The sequence below is a fragment of the Notolabrus celidotus genome, chromosome 9, assembly GCF_009762535.1.
Source record: "Notolabrus celidotus isolate fNotCel1 chromosome 9, fNotCel1.pri, whole genome shotgun sequence".
Classification (NCBI taxonomy): domain Eukaryota; kingdom Metazoa; phylum Chordata; class Actinopteri; order Labriformes; family Labridae; genus Notolabrus; species Notolabrus celidotus.
Genome location: NC_048280.1, coordinates 28,618,199 through 28,636,078, shown reverse-complemented (window position 1 = coordinate 28,636,078; position 17,880 = coordinate 28,618,199). Strand labels below are relative to the sequence as shown.

The following is a 17,880-nucleotide window of genomic DNA, read 5'->3' as shown; positions in this document are numbered from 1 at the left end:
TTCTCCGGTTGGGATCACATCAGACTCAAGGCCTGATGAGCGATATAATCCCTCCATTAAATTCTGGGTCTACCCCAGAGACTCCTGACAGTTGGACACGGCTGTGAAGCCTTCCATGGGAGGCACCCAGGAGTCATACTAATCAGATGTCGGAACCACCTCAGCTGAGTCCTCGGAGCAGCAGCTCTACTCCCAACTCCCTTTGGATGTCCTAGCTCATAACCTCCAAGGCTGAGTAAGGCCACCCTATTAAAGAAACTCATTTTAGCACCATGTAACCAAATCTCTTTTGTTTGGTCACTACAGAGCGCTCATGACTATTGGTCAGACTTGGAATGTATTTCCACTGTTTAATAGAGTGCTTTAACTTCCGGTTCAGCTTCCTTTTCCCCTCAACAGAATGGTGCAATCCCTGCATTATTGTTAAAGGGGACATATCATGCCCTTTTCAATCATTTAACACAATCCCCTGATGTCTAAATGTAACATCCTTGCCATGTGTCAGTCAAAATATTAAATAAATCAAGTTCCAGAGGAGGTTTTGGACCAGCTCTAAACACCCTTTCCAAAAATGCTCTGTTTTTCGGTGTGTGACTTTGTAAATCCACATGAGCTCCTTTCCTCGTCCGTGAGGTGTGCCAACTTGAAAAGAGCATCATGTTACCATAGCAAGTCGTGAGCATGCGTCAAAACATGGCTGCAGGAGACAGTACTGTCCGGCCTTGTATGTTTGAACCGGAGTCAGATGTAAATGCAGAATTCACACACAAGTTAGTGCGGCTTATTGAGATATCATCGGCCAAATGTTTGGTAGAAAAGATACCAAATACAAATAATTATATTGGTTTACACATTTTCATACCAACATTTGTCACAACCGGGCAGTGAAGTGCCGTTTTTTTTGCTCTCCCCCAAACGCCTCAGTCACGTTTGATTTGATGTCTGCAGAGAGAGACAATGAGAGCTGACTGCTCCAGAAAACATCAGGAAAACGCTTCTCTGTTGATTATAACAGAATGAGCGGAGTCATAAGTTTATCAGGATGAAGTCTAGAGAAATGTACACCACACTGAGGGACAGGAGGGACAGAAGCACTCTGCTGCTTGTGCCGACTTTATAGATTGAAATAAACGCATTTTAACATCAAATCAAACCAACAGTGAAACACATCTCCACATAGCACTACATGTCTGGGTAACACAGGTGAATTATTATACTTGTATCCAACCTTAAGGAACCAATCTGCTATTAAAAAGCTGAGAACCATCTCCTCAGACTTGGAGGTAGTGAGATCCCTACTCTACCTTGAAGTCCTGCTCATGAATTGTCACAAACAAGAAACTGTTCCACTGTCCACCAGAGGACACCAGCCTCTTTTAAGTCTCCTCTTCAAACTGTTAGCCTCTGTCTTGCCTTCTAATTATTTTTTTCCATGGGTTGGACCAATGTGGTCAGCTTTAAAGGAGAATCAAATGTTACAAAACCATCATGAACCTTACATTGCTCTACTTCAATGAGACTGAAAAGTCAAATCAGTGTTTAAATATGGACCACTCTCTTTAACTGTATAAATTGAAAAGGTCACAAGATGTCCTGGGGACAGTCTGCTGGCAATGACTAAGGGATGGACTCAGTGAACTTATAACATTTTGTTGGAGTTTTAACAGTCGAATGAGTTTCAATGTAATGTCCGGCATTCAGCTGCAAACCAGAAAATGTCACAAGATCAAAACTGCTACTGAAGGTTCAATCACTTATCAGATTCAATCTGCCTGAATAGTCTCTAATTAATATCATTAATACAGCATGTTGCTCAGCAGAAAAGTCCAAATGAATAAATGAGTGCCAAAATGAACAATTTTACAGAAAACAGACAAACAATGGCATTTAGCAGTCATTTAGCAAATGCTCAGAACAGCACATATGCATGTATAAACAAGTTTAATCTCACAGATCAAAGTTTGTTTCTTACTGCTTGTAACTAAATATTTGTTTTTAAAATATGAAATGGTGTAATACCACCTCTAGAAGAACGGATGGTGAACGAGGCCAAGTGTCTTAGAATGTTTCTTGACGTGTATACTGGTATTTCCAAACAATATGATATACAATACTTGACCCAGAATGAGGATAATATTACAACACATCAAGACGACGATAATCTATACGTTTCAAAACAATCATATAGATAAATCACAACATCTGATTAATTGCAGGATATAAAACACCCCTAAGTAGGCACAGTGCAGGATCAATGTTTTTTTTTTCACAGTAATTTGGTTTGGTTCCACTGATATGACACAATATTCATGCTTTTAGTCTGTAAATCTGAGCTGTTCAATTGGCAGCCATAAGGTCAAATGCAGCCCGCAGGCAATCTCCAAGTGGCCCCTAAATGACCCACATATATGAAACTAATATAGGAAAAAATAACTAAACAGTACAAAGCGGTGTGCACAAAAGTAGCTTGCAAGTGAGCTATCTTACTTCATTCCTATCTTTGTCGAGAATGGCACATGCCCTGTACAGATCAGCAGTTCACAGAAGTAGTCGTTTTGAAAGCATTCAGACCATACTTGGTAGTCTTGCTTTCAAAATTGTTGTTGCCCACACCAAAGCAAAAAATAGTCAAAAATAGCCAGTAAAAATCAGCAGAGTAATCCTGCCTGGACTGCAAAGTATTTATTTGTTTACTGCTAACTCAAAACACGAAACCAACACGCATCATTTGCCACGAGTGCAGTGATCAAAGAATATAACGTTCAGAGGTATCACTTTGAAAACACCCAACTTTCTGAGAAAACAGCTTTCCCACAGCATCACAGGAGAGGGGGGGCCAAAGTACAGAGTTTATCTGCAGCTCATGAAGCCTGAAGCCCAACCTTGGTGTGGTCCTGCACAGCCTAACAGAGAGTCGTGTCACGGATCTTTGAAAAGACGAAGTGGCTATTTGGAAACTCCAAAGTAGTGAGAGAATGATGCCCAAATCAAAGTTAGTGTGGCATCTGCTAAATGTTCCTGTCTGACACTTTGACCATTCAAATTCTGGCTATAGATTAGTGTTAATTTTGGTGTCTATTTTAGATTTAGTCTTAGTCTTTAGACGAATATGCCTGTTCATTTTAGTCACATTTTAGTCTTTTCAGTCCTTATAGTCTTAGTCTAGTTTTAGTTGATGAAAACTCTAAACATTTTAGACTAGTTTTAGTCGGCAGAAACTCAAAAAATTTTAGTCTGGTTTTAGTCAGATTTTAGTATTTGATTTTTGCGGAAACATTTTCTCTCTTTAAAATAATTCATGTAGTCGATCAGATATCAGTATCAGGGTTACCAAGTGTTCAAATAGTCAATATTTCACTCTTTTAAAACTTTTGTATAATATCTAAAGTTAAATGATTTAGCCTGCTAAAAAGTAAAAAGAAAACATTCTTGATGTGACCACTATGAAGATATTTTGATTCTCTTGATTCAAATAAAATACCATGGACACAATATAAGGGCTGTTTTACACTTTGACGACGGTCCCTGAATGCACCTCGCAGCAACAGAGGCACTGGACATTCAGTTCACGGCACACTGAAATGAATCTGCATCTTTGATGACAAGGAGTTGATCCAAATTTATTAAATGTGTCTGATGTATCGCCGAACTGGATTAAATCAAGCTGAAGACTTTTTACGGTAATAGCGGCAACAACGTCAAATAGTTAACAGACGTCTCCAGGTTGTGGTCTTTGTCCGTAACGCACACCGGGGGTAAAAATCCTCAATAAAGATGAGACAGATGCATGGAGGTGAGGAGAGCTGGTTCATAAAGCACACCTGCTGCAGGTAGAGACCAAGCTAACACTGTGCCCCTCAGATAATAACTCAGCCTGTCACAGGGATGCATCACTTTTATTTCTAAAGATTAGACGCACAGCGGGGGAAACATGGATTCTTAATGTCTGATGGTCCGCCACTAAAGTTTTCGTCTTGTCATCGTCTCGTCAACGAATACTAATCATGCGTTCGTCAGTTTTTATTATCAGTGATGCAGTTTAGTGCGTCTTAGGCTTGTTTTCGTCATGAAAAATAGTCGTTGACAAACATATTTAGTCATAATTTTCGTTAACGAAATTAACACTTCTATAGATGAACTGAGAAGGGCAGATGTCATGTCTACATCAGTCGATGAATCCACAGACAAAAGTGATTATGGCACAACTGTGTTTGAATTTCAACCAGATATGTGACCAAAAGTGTTGATTTAAAATATGAAACAATAATAAATGTTTCTGTTTTTCTAAATCCATTTGCCTCTATATAAAGTTGTTTTGATTCTCAAATCTGGTCCAGTTTATAATTTAATCAAATAGCCTTGCGGTAAATTAAATGTAGAATTTAAAACTGTAGAGAACTGTAAAAATGGGCAAAAAATGTAACATTAACCTGCATGACTACCATGACTGCATGCTACAGTCATGTTCACCACATTTCCAATAACCACAGCTGGTGTTCTTCAGTCAGCTTAATTTCAATGTAGCCTTCAGTAAAATTTCTAGTGCAAGTCTTGGGCATCACGCTGGTTTGTCGCACAGAGGAATGCATTTCCCACTCAATAAAATGGGCAGGTCAAGTAGGGCTGTGCAGGGTGTTAAGTCCACTCATCGTGAGTGCACCTTTCTTCTGGTCTCAGCGTACAGAACTGGAACAGGTTTTCTTTTTCATTTTCAGCTGTCAACTTTTTCTTTGTTTGGCCAATTGACAGCCTTTCACAATACCCTTGTTCAAATAATAAGCACCTTGATGTGAAGCAATGACTTAAATTACCGTTCAAAAGTTTTAGAACACCCCAATTTTTCCACTTTTTTATTGAAATCCAAGCAGTTCACACCCATTGAATAACTTTAAATGGTAAAAATGTAAGTGGTGAACTGCCAGAGGTACAAAAAAAAAGAAAGGGTAAGATTACCCAAAACTGAAAAAAGAATGTAGAGCATTTCAGAAGTATACAAAAAGGTCTTTTTCAGGGAACAAGAAATGGGTTGCTGTTCTGTCGCAATTGAGGTTAGTCAAACCTTGAAAGTTGGTGCAACCAATTCTTACAGGTGTCCCCAACTGTCCTTGATTACTTCCAACCCCCTCTGTCTGCATAAAAGTAGTGTTGGAACTCACTGTGGTGCCATACCCTTGTGAGCAATATTTGAACAGTCTTGTACTCGAAAAAGTAATGTGTTGCCTAATAAATGTCAAGCCATAGGTGCCAAAGGTGGCTGCTTTGATGAGTCAAGAGTTTAGACTACGTTTTGGTTTATGAATTGATTGCATAATTTATTTTTGAAATTCAATTGATTATTTGTTTGATGTTTTTATTTCAGAGCAGAATACCCACGCCCCCACTTGAAAAATTGGAGTGTTCTAAAACTTTTGACTGGTAGTGTAGGTCATGGTCATATCTATTTTGAGCATCTTATTTATGCACTTAAAATATTGATATTCAGCCCTGGTGTAAAAATACTTATAACAAACAATTAGGGTGACAATATGTTGCTGATATTTTGTCCAATTCACTTATGCATGTTTCCTTTACAACTACAATAAAAATGTATCTCAGTTTCATAAACTCTAAATTCAGCTCACCCCTTCATGTGTGACAGCAGAATTTGGAAGTGGTTCCAGTGGACAAGAATGGTGTGCACTTCAGTTCTGTAATTTGAGCATGCTATAATTTCTCACTAAATATTGTGATTATAAGGATTAACTGACTCTTCCGCTCTGATTTAGGATTACTTGTGTTTGCTATTGTGGTGTAGTTTGAGAACAAGCCGTGAACACTGATGGTATTATAGCTGACAGATTTACAGGGGTAATCTCCTTTGAGGGTTTAACAACAATTTGTAGAATGACTTATCTCTTCATCCCACTTCATTAAAGTCTACAGAAGGAATCACAAACTTTAGACATGATGAATGAAGATGATCCTTGACTGTCCACTTTGGAGTGAGAACTAAATGCTTGACAATTAGGGTTCAGAAAAACATGCTTCACAGCCAAGACTGACAGTCTGCTTGGACTATGATAGAACTGTTGATGCTTGGTTTTCAGGAGTCATTTGGGATATCTTTCTCTGTCGGTGGGGTTTTTTTCTTTTGAGAATGGTATCCACTCTTTTTCAATTACTAGCGGTAAAGACCAGGAGCAAGCGTATAGTGTGGTTTTGTGCTATGTAGAGATCAGAAGTGCAGCTGAAAACACGAATGCATATATTTCCCCTATAGGAGTCCTGACTTCAATCATGACCTACCAAATAATTTCCTCTTGGTTATTAAAAGAGAGCGATTACTCTGTTAGAACCGCTCTTGTATGGCGAGAGCAGTTACTAAATGTAGGAAATGTTCAATAATACTTGAGTCGGAGCCAAACACAATTTGGCAGTAAATCCCTGAGATAACACGGAGAAGCTAGTTTGAGAAGCCTCAAGAGGATATGAACTTCCCTGTAAGCTTTCCACTTGGCTGACTATCAATGAAAGCACAACTAACAACGTTAGTTATATGGGAAATTATATGAAAAGAGAAGTTGAACCAACATGATTTTAAAAAGATGTTTCTTTAAGCTTTGGAAAAGGATCTACTTTGTAATCAAACTACTGAGGGAGACGTTTCTGCTCTATGATCAGTTCTTGTATCTGTAAGCTACAGGTGACATAGCATCAATACTCAAATTCATCACACCAGAACTGTGTGGAAAAAAAAAACACGCCTTCACTAGTTTCCAGAGAGCATGGTGTTGCAACACCCAGTGGCCCAGGTGTAAGTCATGTTAGCTCAGCAGACCAAGGAGGAGCTGCTCCATCTAAACAGCCAAGGCTTGATTTCAAATCACTGCCAGCTCCACAATCTGTGAGCCAGGAAGGACTGAACAGACTGATTTCAAGGTATGTTGTTGAAGGACATGATTCCCATATCTGCTGCCGAGTCTGCTGCTTTCAGATGTGATTAGCGAAACACAAGTGAGACGAGAAGCAGGGTGTTATAAGAGCACTGAAGCAAAAAGAAGTAATGCTAAAGTGACTTTCCCAAGATAGTAGTAACTAGTAATTCAAACGAGTTACTAATTTTCAGTAAGTTGCCCGACACTGGCTGCTCCTGGTCAAGTTAAATACTAAATATGTGTTTGTGAAAGTTAAAGGATCAGTGTTTTATAAAAAGAAAAGGTCTTTAATATAATCCTAATCAGTCCTCAAAGTCATCCAGCAAAACATCAGAGACTTTTTAATGTTTGGAGTAAATAAGAGGAGAAGGAAAACGAATGCAGCTGCTACTTTGTACTTCAGAATCAAACACTTCCATTTAGAAATAAGCCATAAAACGCTGTCTCTCTCTCTCCGTCTCTTCTTCTCTCGCTTCTTCTCCCACTGTCTTGTTGCAGACAAGCCATCTGGCTGTATCTAGTTCTGGGGGACTCGGAGTACTTGGCTGGATGTGTTTTCTCAAAATAAATTGAAATTTAATTGAATAAATACTCAGGAACTGATCCAACAAATGAAATCATTTTCTGCTCATCATTGGTAAACATATTTTTGAGGTTTTCATTACTGCAATTATGTCTTAATAGTATTAGATATCAATCTGATCTACAATCTAATGATCTGATTTCTTGTTATTTCCTCGTCTCCCTCCCTTTGTGACTCCGTCTAACCCACATACACAAACAGTGCTGCACACCCTCTGATTGCCCCATCATAAACCTCACATTGTGTCTCATAAACGTTACGATGACAGAGAATGGCCACTCACACGTAGTTTAGCCTCACTCCACTCAGAGGCCCTCTTCTTCTTCTTCTTTCTGTGTGTTTGTGTGTCTGAAAATTCTCATTCAGGCCTCTTGTATTACACCGAGCCCTGGAGATGCTTTTCTGGCCAGAGACGGCGTCCTAAAATGCCCTGCTGCTGTTACCATGACAACATGGGAAGAACAGAGCCCAACCTGGTCCAAAATGCCTCTCTTGTATTTTTTAACCTACCCAGCGAACCTCATCATCAGCTCGATGAAAGCTGCACCTGCAACAAGCAGGCACTTCTATTTTTGGTGCGTGCTGGAGAATGTGTTTTTGAATGCAAGGGTCGTTGTACAAATGTGTTGAGAGCATTCTGTTCGAGAACAAAGTGAAGGATTCATCTGAAGAAAGAACTCTGTGGAGTTTGGAGAGGACTTTAAAAAATCAGCTTGCTTTCTTAGTCAACTACAGTAAAACATGAAAACTGTCAAGGAGCCGAAATCAACATGTTTGAGGAAATGAATCCTGGAGGTTACTGAGGTACAAAGTGTAGAGGAAGCTGAGCTGGTCAAATGGCATTGACCCAACTCTGGGCAGGCAAATCTAAATGAAACATATTGAAGATTACCATCCACTGAATATGGATCAGTGAATTTACAATACACTATACGCTCTATAGCATCACAGCTGTGTCTGAAAATCAGAACATACACTACCGTTCAAAAGTTTGGGGTCACTTAGAAATGTCCTTATTTCTGAAAGAAAAGCACTGTTTTTTTTCAATGAAGATAACATTAAATCAATCAGAAATACACTCTATACATTGTTAATGTGGTAAATGACTATTCTAGCTGCAAACGTCTGGTTTTTAATGGAATTTCTACAAAGGTGTATAGAGGCTCATTTCCAGCAGCCATCACTCCAGTGTTCTAATGGTACATTGTGTTTGCTAATCGCGTTAGAAAGCTAATGGATGATTAGAAACACCTTGAAAACCCTTGTGCAGTTACGTTAGCACAGCTGAAAACGGTTTTGCTGGTTAGAGAAGCTGTAAAACTGGCCTTTCTTTGAGCTAGTTGAGTATCTGGAGCATCACATTTGTGGGTTTGATTATACTCTCAGAATGGCCAGAAAAAGAGAACTTTCTTATGAAACTCTACAGTCTATTCTTGTTCTTAGAAATGAAGGCTATTCCATGCCAGAAATTTCCAAGAAACTGGACATTTCCTACAACGATGTGTACTACTCCCTTCAGAGAACAGCAGAAACAGGCTCTAACCAGAGTAGAAAGAGAAGTGGGAGGCCCCGGTGCACAACTGAACAACAAGACAAGTACAGTAGAGTCTCTAGTTTGAGAAATAGACGCCTCACAGGTCCTGAACTGGCAGCTTCATTAAATGGTTCCTGCAAAACGCCAGTGTGAACGTCTACAGTGAAGAGGCGACTCCGGGATGCTGGCCTTCTAGGCAGAGTGGCAAAGAAAAGGCCATATCTGAGACTGGCCAATAAAAGGAAAAGATTAATATGGGCAAAAGAACACAGACATTGGACAGAGGAAGATTGGAAAAAAGTGTTATGGACAGACGAATCGAAGTTTGAGGTGTTTGGATCACACAGAAGAAGATTAGTGAGATACAGAACAAGTGAAAAGATGCTGGAAGAGTGCCTGACGCCATCTGTTAAGCATGGTGGAGGTAATGTGATGGTCTGGGGCTGCTTTGGTGCTGGTAAAGTGGGAGATTTGTAAAAGATAAAAGAGATTTTGAATAATGAAGGCTATCACTCAACTTTGCAACGCCATGCCATACCCTGTGGACAGCTCTTGATTGGAGCCAATTTCCTCCTATAACAGGACAATGACCCAAAGCACACTTCCAGATTATGCAAGAACTATTTAGGGAAGAAGCAGGCAGCTGGTATTCTGCCTGTAATGGAATGGACAGCGCAGTCACCAGATCTCAACCCCATTGAGCTGTTGTGGGAGCAGCTTGACCGTATGGTACACAAGAAGTGTCCATCAAGCCAATCCAACTTGTGGGAGGTGCTTCAGGAAGCATGGGGTGAAATTTCCTTAGATTCCCTCAACAAATTAACAGCTAGAATGCCAAAGGTCTGCAATGCTGTAATTGCTGCAAAGGGAGCATTCTTTGATGAAAGCAAAGTTTGAAGGACAAAATTATTATTTCAACTAAAAATCATCATTTCTAACATTCTCAATGTCTTGACTATATTTTCTATTCATTTTGTAACTCATTTGATAAATAAAAGTGTGAGTTTTCATGAAAAACACACAATTGTCTGGGTGACCCCAAACTTTTGAACGGTAGTGTATTTTATGCATTGAAACATAATACTGCTAACAGCAATGCTGAGAATTCTTATTACTGTGATTCAGGAACATGGATCAAGACGCGATGCGGTGCATTCAAGGACAGAGTTTCACATTTTTGAAAACCCCAAACTAAATATTATTTAAGCTGCCACTGTTATCAAGTCTCATGGGTTCTTTAATAAACCATTATATCACAAGTTGGGTCATTCAATGAAAATTATTGGTGCACATACAAGGATCATCTAATAAAGTTACTGAATTAAACTGAATTGCCAGCAAAGAGGTACTACACTAGGCAGATTTCTTCTGGTCAGCTGCTTGTGAGGATAAGTGAACATGCAAAGAGGTCTCAAGTTTAGCTACATTTTACCAAAGAAAAAGACAGTGAGGAAGAGAAATGCGATTTATGTTCAAAATATGTTATTGTGGGGATCCAACCTCCATCTCCATCAGCACTGTGCATTGAATGAAACCAAAATGAAGTACCTGCACAGCTGATGTAAGGTTGAAAACCTGAGTCAACTCTGGCTGCTGACGGACAGTCATCCTCCTTTTCCACTCAAAGCAGCCAAGGCAACCACTCCAAACTTTGTCCTGTAAGGTAGAAAACATAATCCAATGTTGATGTCTGGGTTAAAAGCTAGTTAATCAAACAGGAAGAGGTGACATAACGTTAAATTAGCTAGGAGGCTTTGAGCCTTTGGCCTAGCAGTCTAAGCGCACACCCCATTTACAGAGGCTATAGCCCTCAGAGGTCCCAGGTTAGATTCTGGCCTCGATCATTTACTGCATGTCTTCCCCCTCTCTCTGCTACCCACATTTCCTGTCTCCCTTCAGCTATCATATGCATTAAAGGCAAAAATGCCAAAAAAAATACAACTTAAAAATATAATAATCCCCAACCCTACTGCTATTATAGTGACTGCTTGTGTTCTCAGTGGGCGCACACCTCACAGCACTCCGGTCTTCAAAAGCTGTTTCAGTTTAGAGGCCTCAGAGGATCTACAGCCCAACAGACAAGCAGAGAGAGTAATATCTGCAGATTCAGAGAACCTGATGCTGCTCAGGGGCAAAGACTGCAGGGTAAGGTAGGCAGGCAAACAGGAAGGGAATCCATCCTCTCATTTTATTCAGATACACTGACTACCAGGGCTATATATATGTCTTCAAATCAAAGAAAACATGAAAGGGCATGATGTAAATACAATAAGAGAAAAAGAGGTAAAATGTAGTCAGATACCTGACAAGTGAACACCCATCAGGTGTTGTTTATGCCTTTTATGTTTACACTTTTCAAAATTAAATAGGGTGTATTTTAAAAGACCGCTGTTTAGCTTGTTATGATTTGAGAAAGGAAAACATGATGCGAGTAATCAAAAGATTCAATCCAGCAATAAAGGGAGAATGGCTGTATGTTTGTCCTTCAAATACCTCAAACTCTTGAACTGATCTACTTCACACTTGGCTGGTGTATTGCTGAGGACCCAGGGGAGTGTGGTGTCGGGTGTGAAGAGGATTGAATGAATGGCTCTCGAGAACGCTGTAGGCAGCCACAATGCGGCTCTTGAAAACACTGGAAGAAGCATTTCCAAGGGCCAGGTGACAGGCCAGCTCTAAACTGGTAACACAGACAGAGTGAGCATGGCTGACGACATTGCTAACAGCAATACATGAGACGAAGCATTTGTAACGTTCAGACTAGGTAATATGGTAGCAAATGGGATTATTCATATAGAGCACAAACAACATTAATTGTGAGGTCAGTGTAGAGGATGTTGGCTGAAAAAGATAAGATACACTCAAAAAAAGCGACATGGGTGTCTGTTTTAATAACGTAATTATAACACGTAGCTTCTATCATATTAGTTCATGTTTAGTGGTTAAACATTTTTAAATCATGTAGTTTTAACATGTCACGCAAAATCCTTAAAACTACAGGGTTGCTTTATGTCAACACAACCTAATGGGTTTAGGTAGGAATCCCATCTGCAATACCTCTCCAAGGCAGAAGGTGGCAGTAACATACGACAGGCCCTATTCATCAGCCAAGGCAGCGTGCTTCTGGCAAAGAAGAGCCATTACGGGGAGTTGGGAGGACAATGGGTGCATCTCAAAGCTCTAAACTGCAGTCTCCTCACTCCTCGTTGCTTGGCCGAACCGCAAGTAATTACTGGCGCGCCATTTTAACTTGTGTCCCACAGCTCTAAATGCTACTGGAGGAGAGAGGAGCAAGGAGCGAGGAGACTGATCGGAGGAGGGATAATCGAGGAAACACGAGTGCAGACTTCGTAGAAGTCTATTCTCTGACACACATGCCCCCTTATCGAATATTACTCACCGATTGGACGCTGCAGCAGCTCGGACTTAACTGAAACTTAACATCAGCTGAGTTTAATAACAGAGAAAAGATGGACCTTAAAACAGTCTCTAAGGGTGCCTGAAACAGATCATAAACATACGTCGGTTTCTAAACAGTCTGTATGTGATGAGCTGAGATGGAAAAGTGTTTGATGTGAGTTTTAAACACAAAATACTGGACGCAAAATGTGTTAAACAGGTGTGTTAAACAGACACAGCGGCCCCTCTCTCTCCAGGCTTTGTGCGTACTAATGTATGTTTAAGGATGTGTTCGTGTGATTCATGCTCACGGACGTGCAAGTGCAGTTCACAGTCGACGACATTTCAAAAATGTACAGTCATCAGTGTTTTCTGGACCGCCAAATTCTGAACCCGGAAGTCACAAAAGAACTTTGAGGCCTGAGACTTCTCCGCCGCGCTCCAACATCTCTGGACTCGCCTGCTGCATCTCGCCCAAAAAGGAGGAGCCGGAAGCGGCGGGAGGTGGAAACAGAAGCTGGGCAAGCGCTGAGGCATCCGTGCTAGGTTAGCCGCTAGCCCACACAGACCAGCTTTACCATCCCTTATTGTGGCGAATGTACGCTTGCTGGACAATAAAATGGACCACATACAGCTCCTGAGATCTGCGCAGCATGATGCGAGGGACTGCTGTGCTTTAATTTTTATTGAATCATGGCTGAATGACAACATCCTGGACTCTGCTATCCAACTATCTGGGCTAACATGCTACCGCGCCGACCGAGTCATTATGGAAGGAGGTAAGACTTGCGGCGGGGGAATTTGTGTTACACCAGTGATGCTTGGTGCCGGAATACTTCTGTTGTGTACAAACATTGCTCGCAGCTTGTGGAGTTTATTATCATCAAGTGCCGACCCTTCTATTTACAGAGGGAGTTTACATAGATCCTGCTCGTCTCTGTTTACATCATCCCGACCGCTAATACCAGCGACAGGAGAGGAGCGCTAAATGAACTCTACCAGCTGCTCTCGTCAGCTGTCCTGTAGGCTAAAAAGAGCAAAACTATAACTTACAAAAATAAAATAATAAAATAAAATAAATAAATCATATTATACAGGTTATTGTGTTCCAAGACAATTAAGTCTGATCCAACCTTGGTAAATATGTTGAAACAACCTTTACAAATTATGTTGGACCCAAACATTGCAAATAAGTAGCGGTAACGTCAATACTTTATGTTCACTCAACGTTTTTACAATTAGTTGGTTCAACAAAATTGTGTCTCTCCTAATGAAAGCATTTTAATTAGATGGAAATTCTTTCCATAATCTTATTACGTTCACCCAACAAATTATTTTTTTGAGTGTACACATACCTACCAACTCACAAAGACTCATAGTAGTTTCACTATGCCGAGTCTGAGCTCTAAAGTCTCTGCAGCTTGAGAGAAAAGCACTTTATGCTTCCTCACTTGGTTTCTAGCAGGGTCTTGAGGAAAAAAAACACAATGTTGATGCTAATGTGCAGTTACAAGGCTCTAACACACATTTGCTTGTGTGCAAATCAGATGTGTACACCAGAACACACAGTCGCTTCTCATTATGCACTCTTGTTCCTGTCTCGCATGAAGTGTTTCGTGTAAAACAATCCAACAGTTAACAAAAACTCTCATCTGTATGAAATGAAACTATTCACTGGACCATCCACTCCACCACTGCTGCCCAGGGTGAAGATGATTTCATAATAAGAGACAGCAAGGGAGGACAGAGTTCACTAAAATGATTCAATATTTGAGACCATGAATTTTCTCTTGAATAAGTGAAACATATATGAAATAACTCAAACTGGGTTACTGTAAAGTTTGCCATGTACGGTAAATGGACTCCTTACACAGTGCTTTCTCTTCTCACCACTTAACATTACACATTACATCCACCCATTTACGCTCTGCACACTCACAGTGATGGCAGAGGCTGCTCTATGAGTGCTCATCAATATCAACTAGAGTCGTGGGAGATTAGTTTGCGAAACAATTACATCTGGTCACCATGGGTACTTGAATTACTAGTCAGTTACAGCCTCCCACCACTGGCTGCACTGTCGCTCAGGGTTAATGGGCCTGCTCTCCCCGCTCTACTGCTTGGATGTTAACCAGCACAGTGGATGGATAGCATCTCATATTTAGCTTGTCAGCAATTTGAAAACAGAGATGAAGTCATGGGTAGGCTGTGTCAGCTTTAACAGACATATAACCACCAGGGACAGGTCGTGATCTTCAAGTTGTAAAAAAAATGTATTCATTTAAAAAAAACAACTAAAAATTCATGCAAATATGATCTCATCTTGAAAATACATTTTCCATTGTTTGTCTGGTTAATGTGGTACTCTAGCCTTTTGACAGTGTATCTGAAAGTTGTTTGCTAACCCCTCAGTGTAATTTCAACTCTTGAAAGTTAGTTAAAAAGGGAACTCTCTCACAGTATTACAATTTTAACTATTTCAAAAATGTTAATTCTCCAAACAACAACACCAACAACGACACCAACAAGTGTTAACTGAACACTGGTTCAGTGTAATTTACTTACTCCTGTAGTGTTACTGATGGAAGAACAATGTACATCAATTTAGTGTTCTTTAAACCCATTGTGGTGTTATTATTTTACACTGTAAGAGTTAATTGGGGGACACTGTCATAGTGATAAAATTTTAACTCTTTGAAAAGTGTTAATTTAACACCCTGTCAGTGGTTCCCATATAAACCCCAAGCAGTGTTAATTTTAACTCTGAGGAAGTTAAATTTGTGATTTCAAATTTGCAGTGCACATTAAAAATAAAAGAAGAATGCAAACTGCATTACATAGCAAAAGAAGAGGAAAACTTTAGCAGCAGTTCTTAGCTGTTGAAATGAGAGTTTAGCACTCTGAGATTTGAAACTGAAGAAAACATCACAGGCGTTACATGTGCAGTCAACATGACTGTAAAACTTTAACATGCACGCAACACAGCTGCATCACAGAAACACTAGCATAAAGCTCAAGACTGATCCTCTACTGTGCCAGCCCCTGCTACCAGCAGCACCTCACCCTGGTGCTGGTTAACACCACTGCCATGCGAACAGATGGTTAAAGCGACGGGTGTCCCTTGGAGTGTTTAATGTAATTGTCTACACCTGTAACACACATGGTTAAGTGTGTGAGTCACTGCTGTCTCTACTTGAATTAAAGCCACTTTCAGAGGGCTGAACTCTACAAAATTACAGACCCAAAATAACAAAGTGTAATTGTGTGATTAAAATTTGATTGATTAAAATCGATAAAAATCGATGTACATAAAAACACACTGCATTGATGTGGTTGTTGAAGTTTCTGTATTATTTATATTGTATGTTGAATACTAATAACAGGCAAATAGAGCCTAGTGAGTACTGAAGAGTACATTGGCTTGGAATGACCACCTTTTTCTGTTTTCAGTTTATTTCTGGGACGAGAAAGTGGGGAGTGACATGCAGCAAAGTGTCATAAATTTGATTTTAACCCTGCTGCCTGCTTCTATGACTATAGCCTCTGTACATGTTGTGCATGACTTAGCCACTAGGCCAAACATGCGCCCCTGAAATCTGTAATAACCACTTGAAAAGAGCAATGCATAACCAGCACGGGCATTTGGACGTTTATCTGCAAGGGGGACCAGGCGCTGGTAGTGCTGGCTCTGCTAATGTTAGCGACACTTAGCAATCCAGCATTGTGAACCCCCACTCACTCCATCAAATCAACACTTAATCGTGTTTTATCTTTCTTTAGATGAGTCAACTAGTGTGAATTTGGATTCAAGTGCATCCGATTGACAGTAGTCACCTGAGAACATCCCTTGTACTAACCAATCCCATTCACACACTGCTGGCTATGTCAATGAGAGAAATTTGGGGTTCAAAGTCTTCTCCAAGGACAATTTAGTATGTGGTCAAGGGGAGCTGGGATTGAATTGCCAACCTTCCAATTGAAAGATGACCAATTCAACCACTGAGCCTCAGTCGTCCCCGTCTTTTTATTGTTTGATCTCTTAAAAGGGACAGCACAAAAAGCTTTATAAAAAATGCTAAGCACAAAAAGTAGAAAAATGTTTGCATCAGAACAGTTTTTTCTGTTCATTTAATGTTCTTTAACTTCTTCTCTTTGTCACTCTTTGCTTAAGCCATCAGTCAATGACAGCTTTACTCAGATTCCCTCCCTGGCCCCAGAGCAACAGGAAATCTTTAGTCTGCTGCAAATATGTTATGACCTTTCTTGTAGGTCCTTGTAGAATACCACAGAATAGGCAGGCTGCTGCAAGACTTTGGCTGCGATCGATACTAATCAATTTGTCAGTCTGTTAGCTAATGACGAGCTAAGAACCAGCTGCTCGGGAAAATGTGGCTTCCAGACCTCTTTAATTTGTCATAACAGGAGGGCAGGGGAAGCAAACCCGATTATCTGGCTCTTGGTCTCTGATTCCCCGCTTGGCAGATACGATTTAAAGCTGAGGGTTATTTAAGGAGGACTGCTGCCTTTTGCTGTTTTATGCTGTCAGGTGAATTCGATTTGGAAATTGTACCAGTGCTAATCAGATTTTTGCGGCAGTCAAACTCTGATGTGTGCATGTCCCTGAACACAAGGAAAATAAAACACCATAATACCACATTTAGATGGTGATCAAGGCTACAGATGTACTATAAGAATAATTAGTGTGTCCATCAAAATGTGTGACCTGTCACTGAAGTCTGATGTTCCATTTGTCTCTACAGAAAACTGAAGTGTACAGGGAAAGAATCATTCTGAAACACGTTGCCATAGATCACAGGCTGAGATAGGTGTATAAAAATTCTACTGATGCCTTGTTGGCGGGTTTGATGAATTCCAAAGGCAGAGGCAATCGTTCAGATTAGGTCTGTGGCCCTTGACTAGGTCCGGCCCTTTCAGTTCGAGATGAATAACAGGACGGAGGATGTATTGGTTTGCACCGGGTTTCTTGGCCTGTCACTTCACCTCTTCAGCACCCAGCAGCTCCCTGGACCGCTGCTATAGAGCTTCAGAACAGAGGGCCCATTAATCAAACCCCAAAGGTCAGGAGCTAAACCCAATTTACCCGTGCGCTCTCCTTGTCGCTCACAAGAGTAATGAATATGTTGGTGGCGAACCAGGATGAGCCCGGCTGAGGAGCTGTTCAGAGGGATTTAGCCTTTGTGAAAAATGTAACGTGGTTCATCTGCAGCCCAGAGTTTCCCAGGGGGAGAGAGGCAGTGTAATTCTGTGGTTAGTTCTCCATACTCTTTTTCCTTCGCCTTTGTATTCCTCATAAAGCGGAGGAGATGAAAGTGAATAAAGAGTAAACATAATCCCCCTTCTGATTTGGTGTGAAGTTACAGAAACTTAAAACTGCTCTGTGAAGTCTGGAGGCTTAAATATTCATCAAAAGCAGACAGAATGCAACAAGC

General features: G+C 40.5%; 1 protein-coding gene across 1 annotated transcript in view; it reads right to left on the bottom strand.

Moving 5' to 3' along the window:
• The window catches only part of fbrsl1 (fibrosin-like 1), a 492,137-nt gene that overhangs the window by 392,678 nt on the left and 81,579 nt on the right, over positions 1-17,880 (bottom strand). The window contains exons 6-7 of the mRNA XM_034691889.1: positions 11,525-11,711; positions 10,580-10,687 (exon numbers count right to left, since the gene is read on the bottom strand). The gene's annotated coding sequence lies outside the window, so the exon portion shown is untranslated. The remainder of the gene's footprint in view (positions 1-10,579; positions 10,688-11,524; positions 11,712-17,880) is intronic.